Source organism: Plectropomus leopardus, chromosome 9, assembly GCF_008729295.1.
Source record: "Plectropomus leopardus isolate mb chromosome 9, YSFRI_Pleo_2.0, whole genome shotgun sequence".
NCBI lineage: Eukaryota > Metazoa > Chordata > Actinopteri > Perciformes > Serranidae > Plectropomus > Plectropomus leopardus.
The window spans coordinates 30,115,589-30,133,252 of NC_056471.1; positions in this window are offsets into that span (position 1 = coordinate 30,115,589).

Sequence of the window (17,664 nt, forward strand, 5' to 3'; positions counted from 1 at the left end):
GAGCTGCATGAATACTTCATAATCTCATACATGGATCATTATTTGCACAGCAGGGGAAGTGGCGATTGCATTTGCTGAACAGAAAATAACATGGGATAGTCAACTGCAGGCATATGGGATATTGTCGGCTCCCCAACGGGTAATTCTGTTATTGAGAGCCGCAGAAGCATAAACAACCAACTGATTAGTATACACAGTTAGTCCCATAATCAGTATCAAATATAACAACTTTAATTCCAAATTAAGATGTGTACCATCTTAAAAAAAGGTGACGCCCACTCTGAGGAAGTGATTGCTGGCATGAAAGTTAAACTACTGAATATTATTATCGCTAATTAGCAATCTGGAGCGTTTCATTTTGAAAACAGCAACATTCAGGGTGGGTGTAATCATCTGTGTTTTTTTAATCCACTCAAAGGAGTTTTTCCAATTTGTGTTTTGGAAATGAAAGAACTTAAGATTCATATCTTTGGATTCTGTTTTCTGTCGGAGTTTGTTGTCTTTGCAAATATTTACTGCAAGTGTCTGAATCAGCATATGTAAACCAGGTTTTGAATTTGTGTTTAGTAAAGAAAAACAATGTGGTATAACTGACACAGTAATTTGACTAAACTTTTCTTTATGAGATTAGATTTGCAGGAATGAAAAGAAAAATGGAAGTACTCTGCACTCCCCCAGATAACAGATCAATAGATTGGTTGTGTGCAAGCAGCTTATTATGACCCATATTTGCATTTATTGTTAGGTGTCGACCTCTTGTGGTCACAGTGATTATAACAGCAGTAAAGGAGGAAGTTGGGTGATGTAGCATAAAGAGCAACAAAGTCTGCTTTTGGAGAAGGCCGGATGGCTCAAGCAAACACAGTACTTTGACCCAGGAGACCGCTGTTTGTGTCATTTCAACTTGCACAAGTAACCAGCCCGTTCTCACTCCAAACTCAACAAATACATCAGTGCTTTTGGCTGTTGGTTGCGCACATACATCGTGGATCAGTGAATAAACAGACAAGGACCTATATTGCAGATACAGCGCAAAAGAGGAATCCAGTTGAACTGATCCCTCCCTGCCGCCCAGAGAGATCTTAGTTAAGCAACATATCAAATGTATTTTAACCCAAACAACGATCTTTCTCTAATCCTAGCCACAAGTCTCACTTGAAAAGACACTGCAAGTATGAGTGGAAACTGCATGTTTCTTGTGACCACTTATGAGACTTAATATTTTGAAGACACTGTACGCATGTAATGAGCAGAAACTGACACTAAAATCCAAAACTTTGAATCATCAGGACACTGATCAAGCTGCCGTAAAAACAAGCTGATATTGTGTTGACATAAATGTAACATGCTTGTGTTAACCTGCGGATGTTGATTCTAAAACCTTACCACATGTTTAAAGCTGCAACTTTTTATTGTTTTGGGAGTCAACAGCAAAAAACCTACTCTGTTGTTTAGATTATGAGGACATGTTGAATATTTTTTGGTTGCAGGGTTTACACTCACCCCGAAATAACAGATTCTTTCCCAGCATGTACATATACAAACACCTACACATGTATTTATTTAAATCTGTCATGCTGTTTCTCATGATGATGTTTACATATTTGGCTGTATTTGCTTTCAACAGACTGTAATTAAGAGATAATGACTTTTTGATACTAGCAGGCATTTTACAGACCCTAGCAGAATAACAATAATCCTAGCTGTACGCAGCACGTCCCCAAATGGCCACTGTGTGTGTGTAATTACACAAAGTAGACCAACTGTAATGGTTGCTCATTAGCTTCCACCACCATCTCAGCCCGGAGACTCTCCCAACTTCCCACAACACGAGTGCTGGAGCCAGGACGTGGTCAATTTCTCAGCTGTCAGAGGTGATTTAACATTTCCTTGCCCTCCTTTCAGAGTACCACCAGTGTACACAATGATGTACAATCAAATGTAAACACCGTGCTCCGCGACCACCCCGACCTTCGCCCCTTCCGCCAATTTCCCTAAAAATTCCTATTTTAATGGGTTCAATTTCTGAGTTCCTCCTTCATCAGGCTTTGAACTGCTCTCTGTGCTACTGAGGCTGGAGAGCTGATGTAAACACAGCTTTCAATTATAAATCAAACTCTAAAAGAGCCACGCACCGCTGCCCCCGGGCCCTCTGCACAAAGGCCCGGCCTTCATACCCAAACAGCCCTCGCGGCACTGCTGGGAACTTATGGCCGACTATTCACCAGGAGTTCACGACTGAGACAGAGACCTCCTCAGTGGCTGTGAGCGTCAAAGTTATGCAGAGAATGTTTTGCTCATCTTTTGTGTTCGCTGTTCTGACTCTGAACTAAACTTAAAGCAGAGGTTTGACAGAAGGGGCAGTTTTTGCAGGATTTTTGTCACATTATTGTACTGACAAATAAATATCCTGTTACTGCAACTTCAACACCCTTCTGGCTTTATTACACAAGACACAAGTCCTCTAAGCTGAATTACATAACACATTGTTTGTCATTTTATTCCATAAACTGAATAAATGTTTCTGACGTTATGTCCCTGTCCCCAGCATGAGAATGTTTTCCAAAATGTTGCATTTGGCCCTTAAGGATGTTTTTTCATGAATATTTTCTGATCTCTGATCTTTCACAATGGAAAATAATCACACAAATGACATAGTTTGGTAAGAAAATGAGATCAGTATTTAGAAAATGCTTCAGTTAAGTTGGGTCACGCCTCTCAATGACATATGAGCAAACTCCACAAAGACTCCTGATAAAGACAGTGAGGTGGAGTTGAAAGACTGAAAAAAATGTTAGTAAGTGGGCCTTTTGTTACGATGACTTTGTGAACCCGCCTCGTCAAACTTGTATTTGTTAATTGTTTGGCAATATGTGGGCAACAGAACAACGCGTGATCACAAATCCCACCTGACATAGTGCCAAAGTTTAGCTCAGATGGAAGAGTATTAGGCCACATTTTGACAAGAACAGCTCTATGAAAATGCGCTGAAGTCTCTCCTTTGTGTTAAAAAAAATCTGTGTTCATATGATGACATTGTGAGAATGAATCTCACGTACACGGATCCAAAAAAAACATTTGAAAACTCTGTAGTATGCATGCGAGGCCAGTAGTTGGTGTTGTAAGTTTTTTACACAGCAACAGAAGGAGTTGCGTTTTAAAAAGATTACACTCTGGTATCTGGGTTCAAACGTTTGCGTTTTCAGGCCCCTGAAACACTGTTCTCGTGTGAATGAAGGGCCAAACCACAACACAAGTTTAACTTTTCATGCAAGAACCGTTTCCATGTAAACGGCCCCTTGGACTTCAGATCTGTGCTGAGTTTTGGCAGCAGGTGGGCTGCATTTTAGTCGCAGTGTAACCAGTGAGGTACCAGTTCACCTCCTGGGCTCTGCCGAGGTGCCCTTGAGCTAATTAGTGACCCCACTCGTTCAGTGACTACAGCTGCCGATGCTGTCCCGACGGTATTGCTGCTAAAACATGCTGGCTCTGTTTTCTTCAGGTATGCGGCTGATTGAGCGGCTTCATTTTGAGCTAAAAAAACCTTTAGCTTTGTTAACTATCAGCACAGTTTAGTTGAGTTACTGTTTTGGCTCGATTAGACCATTTAACTGGACTTCTGTCCTTATCCCAGTATTCAAACACCGGGGGAGAATCACTTCACTGACGCGAGTATGAACAACATTTAAAAGAAAAAAATAAAGAAATGCGTCAAACTTGAAAGTTTGATTTTGTGATCAGTGGAAACGAAGGCTATTTGCGAGGAGCTCCACTGTGTCACATGTTTTTAACTGAGGAGAATTTTCTCAGTCTACAATGTTTTAGTGTTTTAACAACTGAATCGGCCCAAACCTGCACCACAACAGTCTCCTGTCAGTTATGAATATGCGATGGCTGTTTAAACCATTTTCTTTCTGCACCAGTGTGTCTAATGGCGGCAGAAACAACGTGTTTACAGCAAAGTCCTCTTAAATTCACGCTGTGTTTCTTCTCAGGCAGTGAAGGAACAAAGCTTCTCCTCTGCATCTGGTTCATCAACTGGAGTGGGCAGAGTCAAAGGAGAAAGGAGACACTTGATGGCCTCTCCAGGACCAGGGGACTGCTATATTTGGTGCACTGTGATAGCCTGTGATCCCCCCGCCCCTACACACACACCCACACACCCACACTCATAATGTTCACTTCAGGGTTGTGTAACTATGCTGTGTCCTCACCTTTAATTGCTGTCACTTGAAAATCTCTTTTCTTCAACATGTCATCTTTTCAGCAGTGAGGAACACAGCCTTATTTTTAGACTTTCTGCTGTGTATCTCTGAGATGTTACAGTTGTTTATAAAAGAGTTTAATAAGCTTTTAGCTGTGTCTATGTGCCTGCACTGTGCATCTACAGCATGTGACTGTTTCTGTTCCTCCATCTATGGCTGCAGAGGTGAGCATCCATGACATTTTAACCCTTTAACATCTAGACTGGCATCGGTTTTCTTGTGTTGCGTTCAGACGCCTTTTACAAGCCTTCAAATCTCTAAAATCTATGAAAATTGATTTGATTTCTTTTAAAAGCATAGGATAAAATGCTCAACATGGCAAGAAAAATTCCGCAAATTAAAAAAAAAAAAAGTAAAAGGGGACAAGAAAACGGCCAAAAAATGAGCTCAGGATGGATTATTAGATATTATTAAAAACCTAAGAAAAATTGTCCAGAATAATATATTTCTATGTCTTATGATTAAATATTTAAAATTGTGTTACAGAAAAAAAATAAATCTTTTAATTGCTTTTTTTTTTGTTTTTTAAAGATCATTTTCTTGTTTGTTTTTGTTTTTTACTTTTCTTTTTGTTGCTTATTTTAATTTGTAATTTTCTTGCAACTTCTTACTCATTTCTTGGGAATTTTTTTGCCCATTTCTTTTTAAGTTGGTCACTGCCTTCTTCTCATACTTTTGAAAGAATTGAGGCCAATTCAGCCATATCACTGCACAGAAGGAAACATGAATACAACTAGCCCACCTAGCACCACTGAGCTTGGTTTGTTGTTGGCAGGTGAAGTTCGTCAGAAAGAAAATAGTTCCTACATGAAACTGTTCACAACAAGGTCTGTGGATTATCTTGAGTAAACAGATCATCGTCTTTGGAAAGAAACAATCTAGACTGATAAATAGCACTAGCAGAGGTAAGAGGAAAACTGTATTTCTGATATTTTGGGGTGAACTGTCTCTTTAAAATGATTGAATAAATAGATTAAAGTTGGTTTATGACATCCTGTCAGAGAATCTCTCTTTTTTTTTTTTATTAGTTATTCTTTGTTTTCGATGAAAAAATGCTCAATAAAGACATGATTGCATTCAGGAGGCCCGTTCCTTTACTTCCTGTTATTGTTTAGTGTGTCAGCTATTGAAAAATGAAAACGCTCAAGTTCTCTCTCTTAAACTGAGGAGGGATCTGACAATGTGAAGTGACTCTACCAGCAGCCTCTGACCCAGACTTCAACCTGCAACACACACACACACACACACACACACACACACACACACACACACACACACACACACACACACACACACACACACACACACACACACACACACACACACACACACACACACACACCCTCCCTCCCCATGGAGAGAGGGGAGATTGAGAGAAAATAGACCTCCCACCATGCGGTGTCTTAAGAGGGCTGAAGCCTCTCAGAATGTACTTTCTCTGCTCCAGGTTGAAGAGACCTCCTACGCTCAGGATTTTTATTTTGGGGGAGAAGCAAGACATGCTGTCCATGTCTCATACTTCAGACATTAAGAGCACTTATGTGTTGCTGAGGGAAAATTGGAAGAGTACAGCCTGTCTTTAGATATCTTCATCATGAAATGTGACAACATGGCTTCATTCGAACAAAAAATACATGTTGTGGCGTCTTTAAGAGCTCATTTAGATTGTTTTATCATTACAGTACGCACTCTGAAACTGTACAAATAACTGCTAATATATTTAGTTGTCGACATAGTTTAGTGATAACTTACATAATTATGTGCATATACTGCATGTACTGCAATATCCCTGGTTTGATAGCAGCTGGGGACCTTTGCATGTCATCCCTCCCTCTTTCTTTGCCACATTTCTTGTGTATTAATTGTCAGATAAAAGCAAACATGCCCACTGAGATTATCTTAGCATTTCTAATCACGATCGAAATACAGAGCAATTAACCCATCGGCAAAGTTAGCTGAGATAGCATGCTCTCGAAGACATCTTTTTTTTTTAAAGGAGAAAAAGTAGCATCCTGACTGTAAATATTACCGGCATGTTTGTGCACGGCCCAGGACAGGGAGGCAATACAGCTGGTGATTAAAACCATCTACTGAGCATCTGTGGTGCTGGTGAGGTGAGGTGCCTGCGCAGAGCCCAGAGGATATTAAAACACAACCCGTCCCTGCAACAGCCTGTTCACTGCTGCCGTCTGGCAAGAGATACAAAGCATCCGCTGTCGTACAAACAGACGACAGAGCAGCATCTTTCCTCAGGCTGTAAAGCTTTTAACATAATAAGAATTTTGCTTTCTGCTCACCGTGATGCGGGATGCAGAACACAGTGTGAATTTTGTGAACTACATGCTTACTCACAAACCTGGTAGCTCTATCTGCATTCATGTCGCCACGCATTACTTTTTCTGGAGAGATTTTGGTATGTTTTTAGTGTGTGAATTCAGTGATGAGGTTTTTCTTCAATCATTCCCTAATTAACCTGCTTACATGTGCCATTTTTAGCTACATCAAACTCAGCTGTTAGCTCATTGGTTACACTTTGAAATGTCCACGGCAAACAAGGTCAAACTCGAAATAATCTTAACTTTAAGCGCAGAACTCTGTGGCAATTTTGATTGATGTGCCTTGCAAAGGGTACGGCATAGTTGAGCGCCACTGCTCTCTCTACAGGACAACAAAGATACAGCCGGCGCTAAACAGTTTCACTGCTGATCATGTGAGCTCAGCTCAACTCATCCTCTGCACTTCAGCATAAAAAATGTTTTTGTTTGTTTTTTTATTAATTGTGTAGCATAAAAGGTCTACATCTTCCAATGAATTATGCAAGACAGTGTTACAGAATCATATTTAATAAACCTTAAAAATCACTAGCTTAGCACCAGCTGTAAGATAATGTTTCTCAAAAAATATGTATGTTAGCTAAAAGTTAGTATTAGCTTGTTGCTAACTGAAGAAAGAATTGTATTTATTTACCCAGAGGGAAATAATAACAACAATAACAAACAACAACAACAACAACAACAACAACAACAACAATAATTATACTAATAATACTACTACTACTAATAATACTAATCATCATCATCATAATAACTAATAATAATAATAACTAATAATAATAATAATATTAATACTATCTTAGATTTATATATAGCGCCAAAAGCCAAATGCAAAAATTGGAGGAGTGCAGATTAAGCTTGCAATAAGGACTAACATAAAGTAGAGAAGCAATATATAGCAAATATATGCTAAAATACAATATATAACTAACTTAAACTAAATGTTGTAACATCCCACAGTGAGCAGGCAGTGAGACGTCTGTCAGTTTGGTTGTTGCCTCTTTATTTTGCCCTAAACACAGGTTACTGTAGGCCGTAACCAACGGCAACAAAAAACAGTAGCCTCCAGCTCCTAACTCTGCATCAGCCACTCGCTTAGCTTCCCCCATCCAAGACCAGCTGCACCATCTTCCTCCTAAGGATAACAACACATCCCTCCCTTAGCTGCCAGCCAATCACAGGTGTGCTTCCTCCCGCGGCTCACTGTCATTGGTAGGTGACATGACTTCACAGCGTCGAAGCTGACAACACATGCTTACTTCACTGACCTCTGGGAATCTCAGTGCTTCATCAACACTCGTCTTATCTGAACTACTGTCTCAATACACACAATAACAGATCTAACTGTAACAAAAGTAGCAACAGTAACAAAACGGTTTTAAAAACAGTCCGTTACGATATAAACTAGATAACAGTAAGGTGCAGATAAAAGAACTAGCTCACAACATGGTTCAAAATATAAAAACTAGATAGCAAAAATATAAGAAAAATAACAAACAGTAAGGTGCAAATAGGTGCAGCCAATGTATACACTGTATACAATATACTAGGGGTTGACTGGTATTAGTTTTTCAGGGCCGATACTGATTATTAGTATTTAATGAGACTGATAACTGGTATTTGGAACCGATATGCAATTACAATTGAAAATTAATTGTCAATATTTAAACTCTGAGACAAAAGATTGTTTAAATGCCTTTAGCAAATGTTTAATCAAAAACTTGGTCAAACCCATGTTGACACTTTCTTTGCACTTTTTAATTAATTAATTATATCAGCCATTATTAAAATAAAATACCAATACAGATAATCAGCAAAATGCCAATTATCAGTCCCGCCGATAATCTGTCGACCCGTACGATATACTTATACTTTCACTTCAGTAAGGGACATTTCTACTTTCGGTTTCATGATTGATGTCATGATGCCCAACAAAAAGTAATCAGTACTAAGTAATCCGTATTGTTTGAGTTTTCCTATTAGACCAGTTATTATAGTGTGTAATCGAGACAAAAGGCAAAAGGACTCTGCTGCTCTGAGCGCTCACACAGGAGAGAAAAAGACAGAGATCCAGGACAGATAGAGACGGTCGATGAGAGAGGTGGAGAGGGAATACTCGCGGTGAAGAGATGGAACAAGTGCAATTACTTCAATAAACGTACATCGACAGGACATCTTATCATCACTGACCTTTTATGTATTATTCAAGCATTTGCTCGGTCCAGGTTAAAAAAATAGATAGATTGTGTGGCTATACTCTGTGTCTGTGTGTGTGTGTATGTGTGTGTGTGTGTGTGTGTGTTTGTGTGTGTGTGCGCCTGTGAATGCATGTAGCCGAATGTTCATTGTCTTGTTTGGTATGGATTGGACTGGACTGTTTTATTAATGGATCAATTGCGTTTCTGCATCATCAACCTTTCAAAGCCCACTAAGGGCGCTTCGATTTCAGCACAAAATACACACAAAAAGGTGGGTTGGAGAAATTAATGAATTCATTGATTGCTATATGTTGCCAGGGAAATAAGAAATGAATAGTCCATAAAAAGTTCTCACTGGTGAGCAGAGGAAAGATTATTTGATCAAAATGCACAGTGATATTCTCCACCACGTATTCTATATCCCTCACTTAAGTATACAAAGGAAAATATATTGATCCCAACAACTGAAGCTGGTACGCCAAGAAAAATAGGTAATCAGTGAAATCAAAGGTGATACATGGAACTTCATTATTTTAGATTCATTTTGAGGCTTTGGTGCAATTACTAGGATATAAGCAAACATTGGGTGAAAAGATTTGCAGCCTTTATTGGCCTCCAAATGATGCCACTGTTGTAAAAATCTACTGTTTTACACAGAACATTAAGAGGATTTTGTGACAGTAATCTGTTGCATTTGCGAAATAATGGGTTTGACAGTAAAACAGTATTTTTGATGTATACATTAAAGCCATGTTGTATGCTACTTAAATGTAATGTAAATGGCCTCAGTCTTGATTTAGAAGAACTCAGAGTTGCAGCAAACCTGCAGATTTCAGGCAGTTTGTTCGGGATGTGTGGTGCATAAAAATGAAATGCTGCAGTTTAGCCTGCTAGCATGCAAATGAAACACAAACTAAAGGCTGTTGGGAATGTCATTCATTTTTGCAATTTTTATTTTTAATTATTGTAATTTTTAAGCACCTTTTTAAGGTCAGTTTCTTTCTTTAAAAACCCCAACAACCTTTTTTTGTAGATACATTTTTTTCCTTTTCTTTTTAAAAACAACTTCTTGTAAATTTTTTGCCCATTTGTTCTTTTGTTGCTCTTTGCCTTCGTCCCATGTTTGTGAACGAAATTAGAGCAATTTGTTCAGGTTTCAAAGGGTTAATAGCAATCCCTCTGATAGTTGAGATATTTCAGTCTGGACCAAAACGGTGGATGGACAGACAGACATATGAGCCGCTAGTGTGGCTAAAAACCTGTGTGTGCTGGTGAAAATAGGCGTTTGTATGAAATGTCTCCTGTTTATCGTTTTCAATAATGTCAAAGTCCTCTCTGATTTTTAAAAGATGAACTGTGAGGTGGCTTCCAATTTAATGTATATTAATTCCTCTGAATGTTGCAAATTTCCCTCATAGGCGTTAACATAATATTTATGAAGACACACAATGGCGACACATGCTCCATCCTGTCAAAAACAGGCCGTAATGACCTTATTTCAAAATGGAGAGTAATTCCAACAAACTGCCATGGGTGGAGTAGAAATGGTTATGAAGCCACTGAGTTTATTTCCCATGAGCTTATAACCGCCAAAGTAGCCACAGATATATTAAGCCTCGAAGCAGAATAAGCATCATGTGATCCATGTATGTACTTTCTGATACTTAGCGGAGCCACATGTGAAATTCAAAGTGTATTGTTCTCTTTATTTCTGACCAGCACACTCAAATTGAGGCCATCTCTGAGAATCCCTAATGGCATAAATTCACTTCAAGAACCCTCACTGTTATTTTTTTTTTACCTTTCGTCCTATTTGCTGCAGTATTTCGTGTGATTTCTGTTGAGATTCCCCCGCACGCCGCCGCTAATGGCTGCTGTGAACGTCTAATCTGATGCATCGCCGTGGTCTCTTTCATCTCATTTGAGAATGGAAGACAAGTGTTCCTCAATCCCCCCGTGTAGACCCTCGTTTTATAAGCCCTCATGAGAAGAGGAGGCAACACGGCTTGTCAACCAAATGGACTTTTCATTAGGACACAGAGTGAGTTTGGGTCACAGCAGCAGCACCGCTGATCAAATCTCAAACAATGGAGCAGCCCGTAGACCTGGAGCCAGGTCCATTTAGAGGCTGTTTTCTTTGTTACTGATGTGAATCCAGGTGTGTGTGTGTGTTTCTGTGTGTGTGTATGAGTCAGGGTGTGATCTGATGCCTTAACTATGTTATGGTGAAATTTGACCATCAGATTTCATTGCAAGCTTAAAAAAAAAAAACGTGTAACTTCTCGAGCTCATCAAATAAAAAATTCTGAATCACAAGAAAGTAATATCTGTTATCATATTAAGTTATCAACGCAAAGTTTAAACACGGTTTCCTTGTGATGACAAAATATCGTGATTGTACAACATATTGCCAAGTCAACATTTTATTAAAACACTCATGTGACCATAGAATAATTGTGTTGTGATTACAGAAAACCAGAAATTAATAGTTTGACCCACAGGATACAATGCACGTTTGCTTTACCAGTGCAGGGTGTTTTCATGCACTGTTCCTATATACCCTGTTACGAGTAATGCACCAGAATTCACATACAACCACGAAATCATGAGTCTGTAATTTGTAAATAACACACGTAATTGTGATAGCTGTGATCACGTGATAAATGCGCTGATGAGAGTAAAGAAGAAAAGAATGGAGGCAGGATGCTGTGGTAGATTGGTCAAACAAACACAGGACTCCCCCCAGGAGACTGCTGTTCTTGTTCCATGTAAAACAAAGTGAACTTTGTTATTTTAAGACATGTCCTCTAAAGGTTACACTAGGCAGCTATGAAACTTTATATCAAGTACATAATCTGACGATGCCCAAGCATTTTTCTTTTCCTAAACGGAACCTACGTAACTTTACTTTCCTAAACCAAACCTGTAAAACTTCACATGACGAGACCCAACGTCACTTCACTTCTGTTTTATTTCTCATAAAACTCTCAGCAAGAAAGCCAATAGGTTATTTCCAACAAATGTTGAAGCATTCCTGCAAGTGCACACAAAGTAAATATTTCATTGCAAAAACAATCTCACCAAAATATCAATTTAGTGTTTTTTTTGGAGCTTTCGATCATATCACACTTTTTTTTTTTTTACCAGCCCAGAACTGTAGATGTTCAAATTACCACTTTAAGTCCACAGTGGCTGAAAAGCTGAGGGTCAAAGTTCATTTCTGACCTTAAAAACAGCATTTGGGAAAACAATCTCACCACATGGTCCATTCAGTAGCTCTTTTACAGCTTTCAATTGCACCTGCTGGCCTTTCCTAAATTATCTGTCTCATTTGTAGTTGAAAATGTGTTTTCATGCAATGTTTTGTTCCATTTAGAGTTTATCGGAAAAAGGTTGTGTAAAGCATCGTCCTGCTAAATTGCCAGCTGTTGGATCATTTGGCTATTTTAGGCTTTTCTAGCACAAACAACTGCTGGTTACCAGACATCACAATCCAGGTGCATACACCATAACACCATAATATTGCGCAGTGGTTTTAGTGCAATAATATTAGATTTCTTTGTGCTATCTCTCTGCTCTGTCCCCCATTTCACGGCCATTATCCTCTGTAAGCGAGCTGAGAGCACAGCAGAAAAACCCTCCGATCCAAACTGTTCCCTTTTCTCTCCACGGATTTATCGTAGTTCTTTGATAGGAAAACAAATGAGTATATGATGTGGACGTGGCAGTGGGACATTAGGCGGTTAGAGGTTGTAAATCAGACGCTGATTAAATCTGTCTGGACCGGGGTTGTCCATTTGCCTTGAGTGCAAAAACTGACCTGATTTGGGTGATTTTCTTGACAGGTCTCTATATCACTGTGGCTATAACTGCGCTGTGGCACATTTTACGCCATCAAAAATATCCGTTAGTCTATTATACTTCAAAGGTACAGTACCCTCGATAGCACTTCTATGACTAAATTTTCAACTGTAAATTATTTGCATTTTTGTTGTTTGCGGTTGTCTGGATGAGGCGAACGTGGGAGTTGGTGACACTTTCGTTCTATTTGGTCCTTGCAAGAAAGAAAAAAAATGTCTTGCTGAGCTTTCTCTTTTTGTAAAACATGGATTTGAATAAAAGAAAGCGCCGCATGCTTTGTTCTTCTCTCTCTTGCAGCATTTCATCAGGCAAGTGCTTTTTCTTCCTTTTGAAAAGTCAGACCTGTCAAGGCCAGTTTAAAACAGAATACTTTTTCTCCCATTTTCTCTCTCCTGTGTGCTGCTGGGAGGTAGAAGGTCACCGTTCTGCAGTATCTCAGTCTCCCCTTTAATCAAGTAATGTGAAAATAATAATAAATGTTTGAATGAATCAGTGCAATTATATTCCAAAAACCATTTTGTGCTGTTATTAGCAGATGCCAAACGAGCAAATAAAACTAATCTATCGTGAAACTTTGCGTGTTGGCTGCATGTGAAGTACCAAATGTTTTTGTTGACCAAATAATAGTTTTAGTGCTGCATTTCTTATAATAACGAAGCATTGCAGACTTGAAATTTGGTATCAGAAGTTGAATTTATCGTGAATTAGACGTGGCTCCCAGAGTTATTCATTAGTGGATCTTTGTGTCTTTTTCACTGATGTTAATAATGTTCTGGTATAACACAAAAGCCACTAATTCAGCAGTAATAATATTACATTTATTCATGAAGCACTTTTGGGACATTGCATTCATGTGTGCACACTCAGTGTTTTAGAACAAAACACTGTTGAAGTCACTGACACGACATAATGACACTTTAAAAAGTGCATAACTAATATAAAAAACAATGGAAATCATTATGCCACGTTTCTGAAAGCAATTTGAAACAATGCAACAAAAGCTTTTTAAAAGTGAGTTTTATGACATTTAAAAGGAGGGCTCCTTTATTTTATTTATTTATTTTCACAATTGTTCCTGAAGTTATCTTGTCAGAAAATTCTAACTTTGGTCCAAAATGCTTTTTTCCCAAAAGCTTTTTTAAAAAAAAAATGTCTACATGACCTGACAAAGGTTGTCATTGCTACAAATACACCCATGTACTGTGGTGGACTTCACACTAGTTTGGCGTCTGGCTGCACTAAAAGACCCTCTAGTCTGTTGTTTGGTTTTTCTAGTTTGTACATTTTGTTTGAATGGTTTTAAGCCTGTTTTTTTGACTGTGAAAATTAGCATTAGCATTATTAAAGTTACCCAAAGACTTTATATGAACCATGCTAACCAAGCTAGCAGCTATAGCATTAGGGTTAGCTCTGTCCTCATGTCCAAATATGGTTACTTCTGTCTCCAAAAACCCATGACGGTGACGGCCAAAATGCCAAATGCACGGCTTTAAAACGGGAGTCAATAGACCAATGGGTCGTCTGGTGGCTCTATCCATTATTTTGGTGCTTTATAGAGTGTCTCAGATGATTGTTTGCCATTTTGGGCTCACAACTTTTGGGTTTTTCGTTCACTTTCATTACTCTCTTACCACTATTTTTGGCCATAATCATAATTCAGCACTAAAGCTCTGATACATTTAGCTTCGGAAATTCCACCTGTCTTATTCGTGTTTTGCTCTAATATCAGGATTTGTCACCAGCAAACAGATAAAAAGGTGTAAATACAATTTAATTTGAGCAACTGCAGCTACTTCACTCAAAAGAAATGCAAAATGTCTCAGTTGCAGCTCATATTTGTCATTTAAGATGGAAAAAAACACTTGCATTTTTACACAAAACTATGGCTGAAGTGTGTTTCGATGTTGAACAGATTAGAGCTGTTTTGTCTCTGAGTTGCTGCCACGCGTTAAAACAGCCTTGATGTACAAACTGACCTTTTAACATAACAAGTTGTCGTTGGCGCTGCAATGTTTTCCTGCAACTGGCTTATAAGCTTTCAACTAACCCATATGCAAAAGTCCCTTTATAGCTCCTAAAAGTCAATTGTTAGAGTGTGTTAGAGAGCAGCTATATGAATACAATCAAACACTCGTTGTGTAGCAGCTCGTTTGGTATTCACAAAGCATTTGGAATCACGCCGCCTTTCGCCGTCACCAGCAGAATATGGAGCTCGACCTTGTTTTTCATATTACTCGCATTGCTACACATTATCATATGTTATGTAGCTATTCTTGTCAAGTGCAGACACCATGATAATCTGTGGACATTCAGGAAGACAGAAGCTGCTATAATTAGACCAATCTGCATGCATGCTGTGTGTTTTGCGCGGTTAGTTCTTGGATTCGAGATGCAAATTGGATCCCACAAAGCCTTAAGAGTCACCTAACGAACCTCTTAATGCAAGCTTTGATTGCGTTTCACTTGTCATAAAAAGTGATTTGAAAGCCCCTCTGTCTGCATTAAATCTCCATAATGAAGCAAGACAAAAATGCCATGGCCATTAGCACATGGATTACAATTTTTAATCTGCCCGAGCTCATTATGTGGAGGCTCGTGTGCAGGAGGGAGATTATTCAGAGGAGAAATTGCCATATTTCTTTTATTATTGGATGTAACATCTGTTGTTTACTACGATTAGATGGGATGTGGCTGTGTAGCATACAGTATCTGACACTGTGCTCACTGTTATGTACTTTATATATATAGTAGAAATTGTGCAATAATGTAGATGAGCAACATTACCTGCATATAACAATGATTTAGGGACTTTAATATTCTAATAAAAGCTCTGTGACAGATGTGCCCCACCTCTTGACCAATGCATGCTGGGAAAGGCTCCAGCCATAAACAGGGTCTGCTAATAAGATTTTTCACTTTATTTTTCTAAATTTGAACCACTTTGACTTTATAAAGAATTTGATGATCTATTATTTCAATAAAACAGACTTATTGATTGAATTTAAACAAATAAAAAGGGTTTTGTTTTCATCATTTAAATAAGTAACAAAGTGCAGATGTCTATAAAACCTAATTTTATTGGGATGTTACATTTAAAAATAAAAACGTTATGAGAGATAAACTTATTTGCTTTCTTGCCAAGAGTTAGAAAATGGATACAAGCCTGGAGCCTGGATTCTTGTTGTCACTGTGAGGTTACCAAAAATTGCAGGACGTTTTTGTACGGATTAATTTTAAACAATCAAGACATAATGTGTTAATTAGTGAGTTTCAGATGTGCTGATTTTGTTGGGGCTAGCTTTCCCCCCTTGCTCCCGCTCTTTATGCGAAACTAAGGTAAACATCTCCTGGTTCCAGCTTCATATTCAACGAACATACATGAGACTGAAGTTGATCTTCTCATCTGAAGCCCTTTTCCCACAGGACAGAAAACCCACAAACACCAACTGACGTATGGCTTTTGTCTTTATTGGGAAAGGTTACAGTCTGCGTTTCTTCATTTATTATTGAGCAGCACATCGCCACAGTTAACATGCCTGTTGTTAAGGCACCTGATTGAAGCGGCTTTCATATTCCAGCTGTTGCGGAGTGGGAAAGTTGACACATTAAAAATGAAATCTAATTATTCTCATTTTATGTTAATATATTTATCATCTAACACCCGTGAAATGACCTGTATGTTCTTTTATTAATCCAGAACTGAAACTGGATATAAAATACCACCCACAAATCACACGTGGGTCACATGCGATGCAGATTTTTGATACTGCTTCTTGACACGTTTCCCGTGCAATCCTAAATCATGCATCACCTCCATGAGTAACTTCTGCAAATCATTTATTATCTCAGCCACAAGTTTTGGTAATTTTCGTCCAAGCAGTGTTCAAACATCATTCCAAATTAGTTGGAACCAAGTTTAATAGGAGACTGAGTAAGAGATATAAAAAAGAAGTTACAACTGTTGGCATTTTTACTGGCCTCCGTGCTGGTGTCTATTCTTTACCAACACTGCGTTTATAAGAAAGAAACATCCACTTTTATTGGGTTTCCTGCATTTACAAAACCCACAAATACATGCTAGTTTTGGTGGGAAAAAGTCCCAGGAAGAAAGAAAACAAGTGCATTTATTAAAATGCCTAACTACTCTTTTGAGACATTCATTCATACTGGGAGGAGATTGGTTAATCTTGGATGATAAAAACATGCAAAATCTACTTTTGTCCACGTGTTTTTGAGATTTTGTTGTTTTAAAAGCCTTTGTTCTAACTTAAATTAGAAAAAGTAAACTTTTTCAACATGGATATTTTAAACAAAAGAAAACCAGCTGGTTGCTCCCTAAATTAAGAAGACTAATGAGCGAAGAAACTGGACCTCAGCTGAAGGCTCTGAAAGCTCCCCCACATTCTCCAATTCAACTTCAGAGTGAAGTTTTCTGTCCCTGTGCAGCAGCTGCAAATATCCTGCAGAAACAACAGCTGACCCTGTGGGTCTCGCCTCTTGACAGTGCTCTGTGTTTGTCTCTGTGTTATTCCATAAATACGAGATAAGGGCCATGGCAGATCCCGTGTGTAGCTGTGTGGTTAATTGAGACCTAGCATCAGTGACCCCGGTGTATGCTCAAGCCCTCCGCGCTGCCGCCTATCACTCAGGCTGGGTAATTGGTAGCACTGCAGCCACCGGGAGCGAACATCTGTAAAAACTGAGGAGCTGTGACTGACAGAGTTCTGCTGAAGAGCCTCTTTTGGACAAAGGATATGTTTGCTTTTAGACGAGGTTTCAATAAGACAAGCAGAAGGGGATGCAGGTGGTGGTTTTGTTAAAGAAGCTATTTGTTTTATCATTTTGTTACGTGCTGAAAGCTGCAGCAGGCAAGATCAAAATCAGAAAGTGCCAGTAAAAAGAGGATCCCACTTTCATTCATTAAGACAACACAAATCCTCTCTGTATACCAAAATGAAAGCGCGCCATCAGATACGACCTTTTTTTTTTTTTACCGGAGGAAGTGAT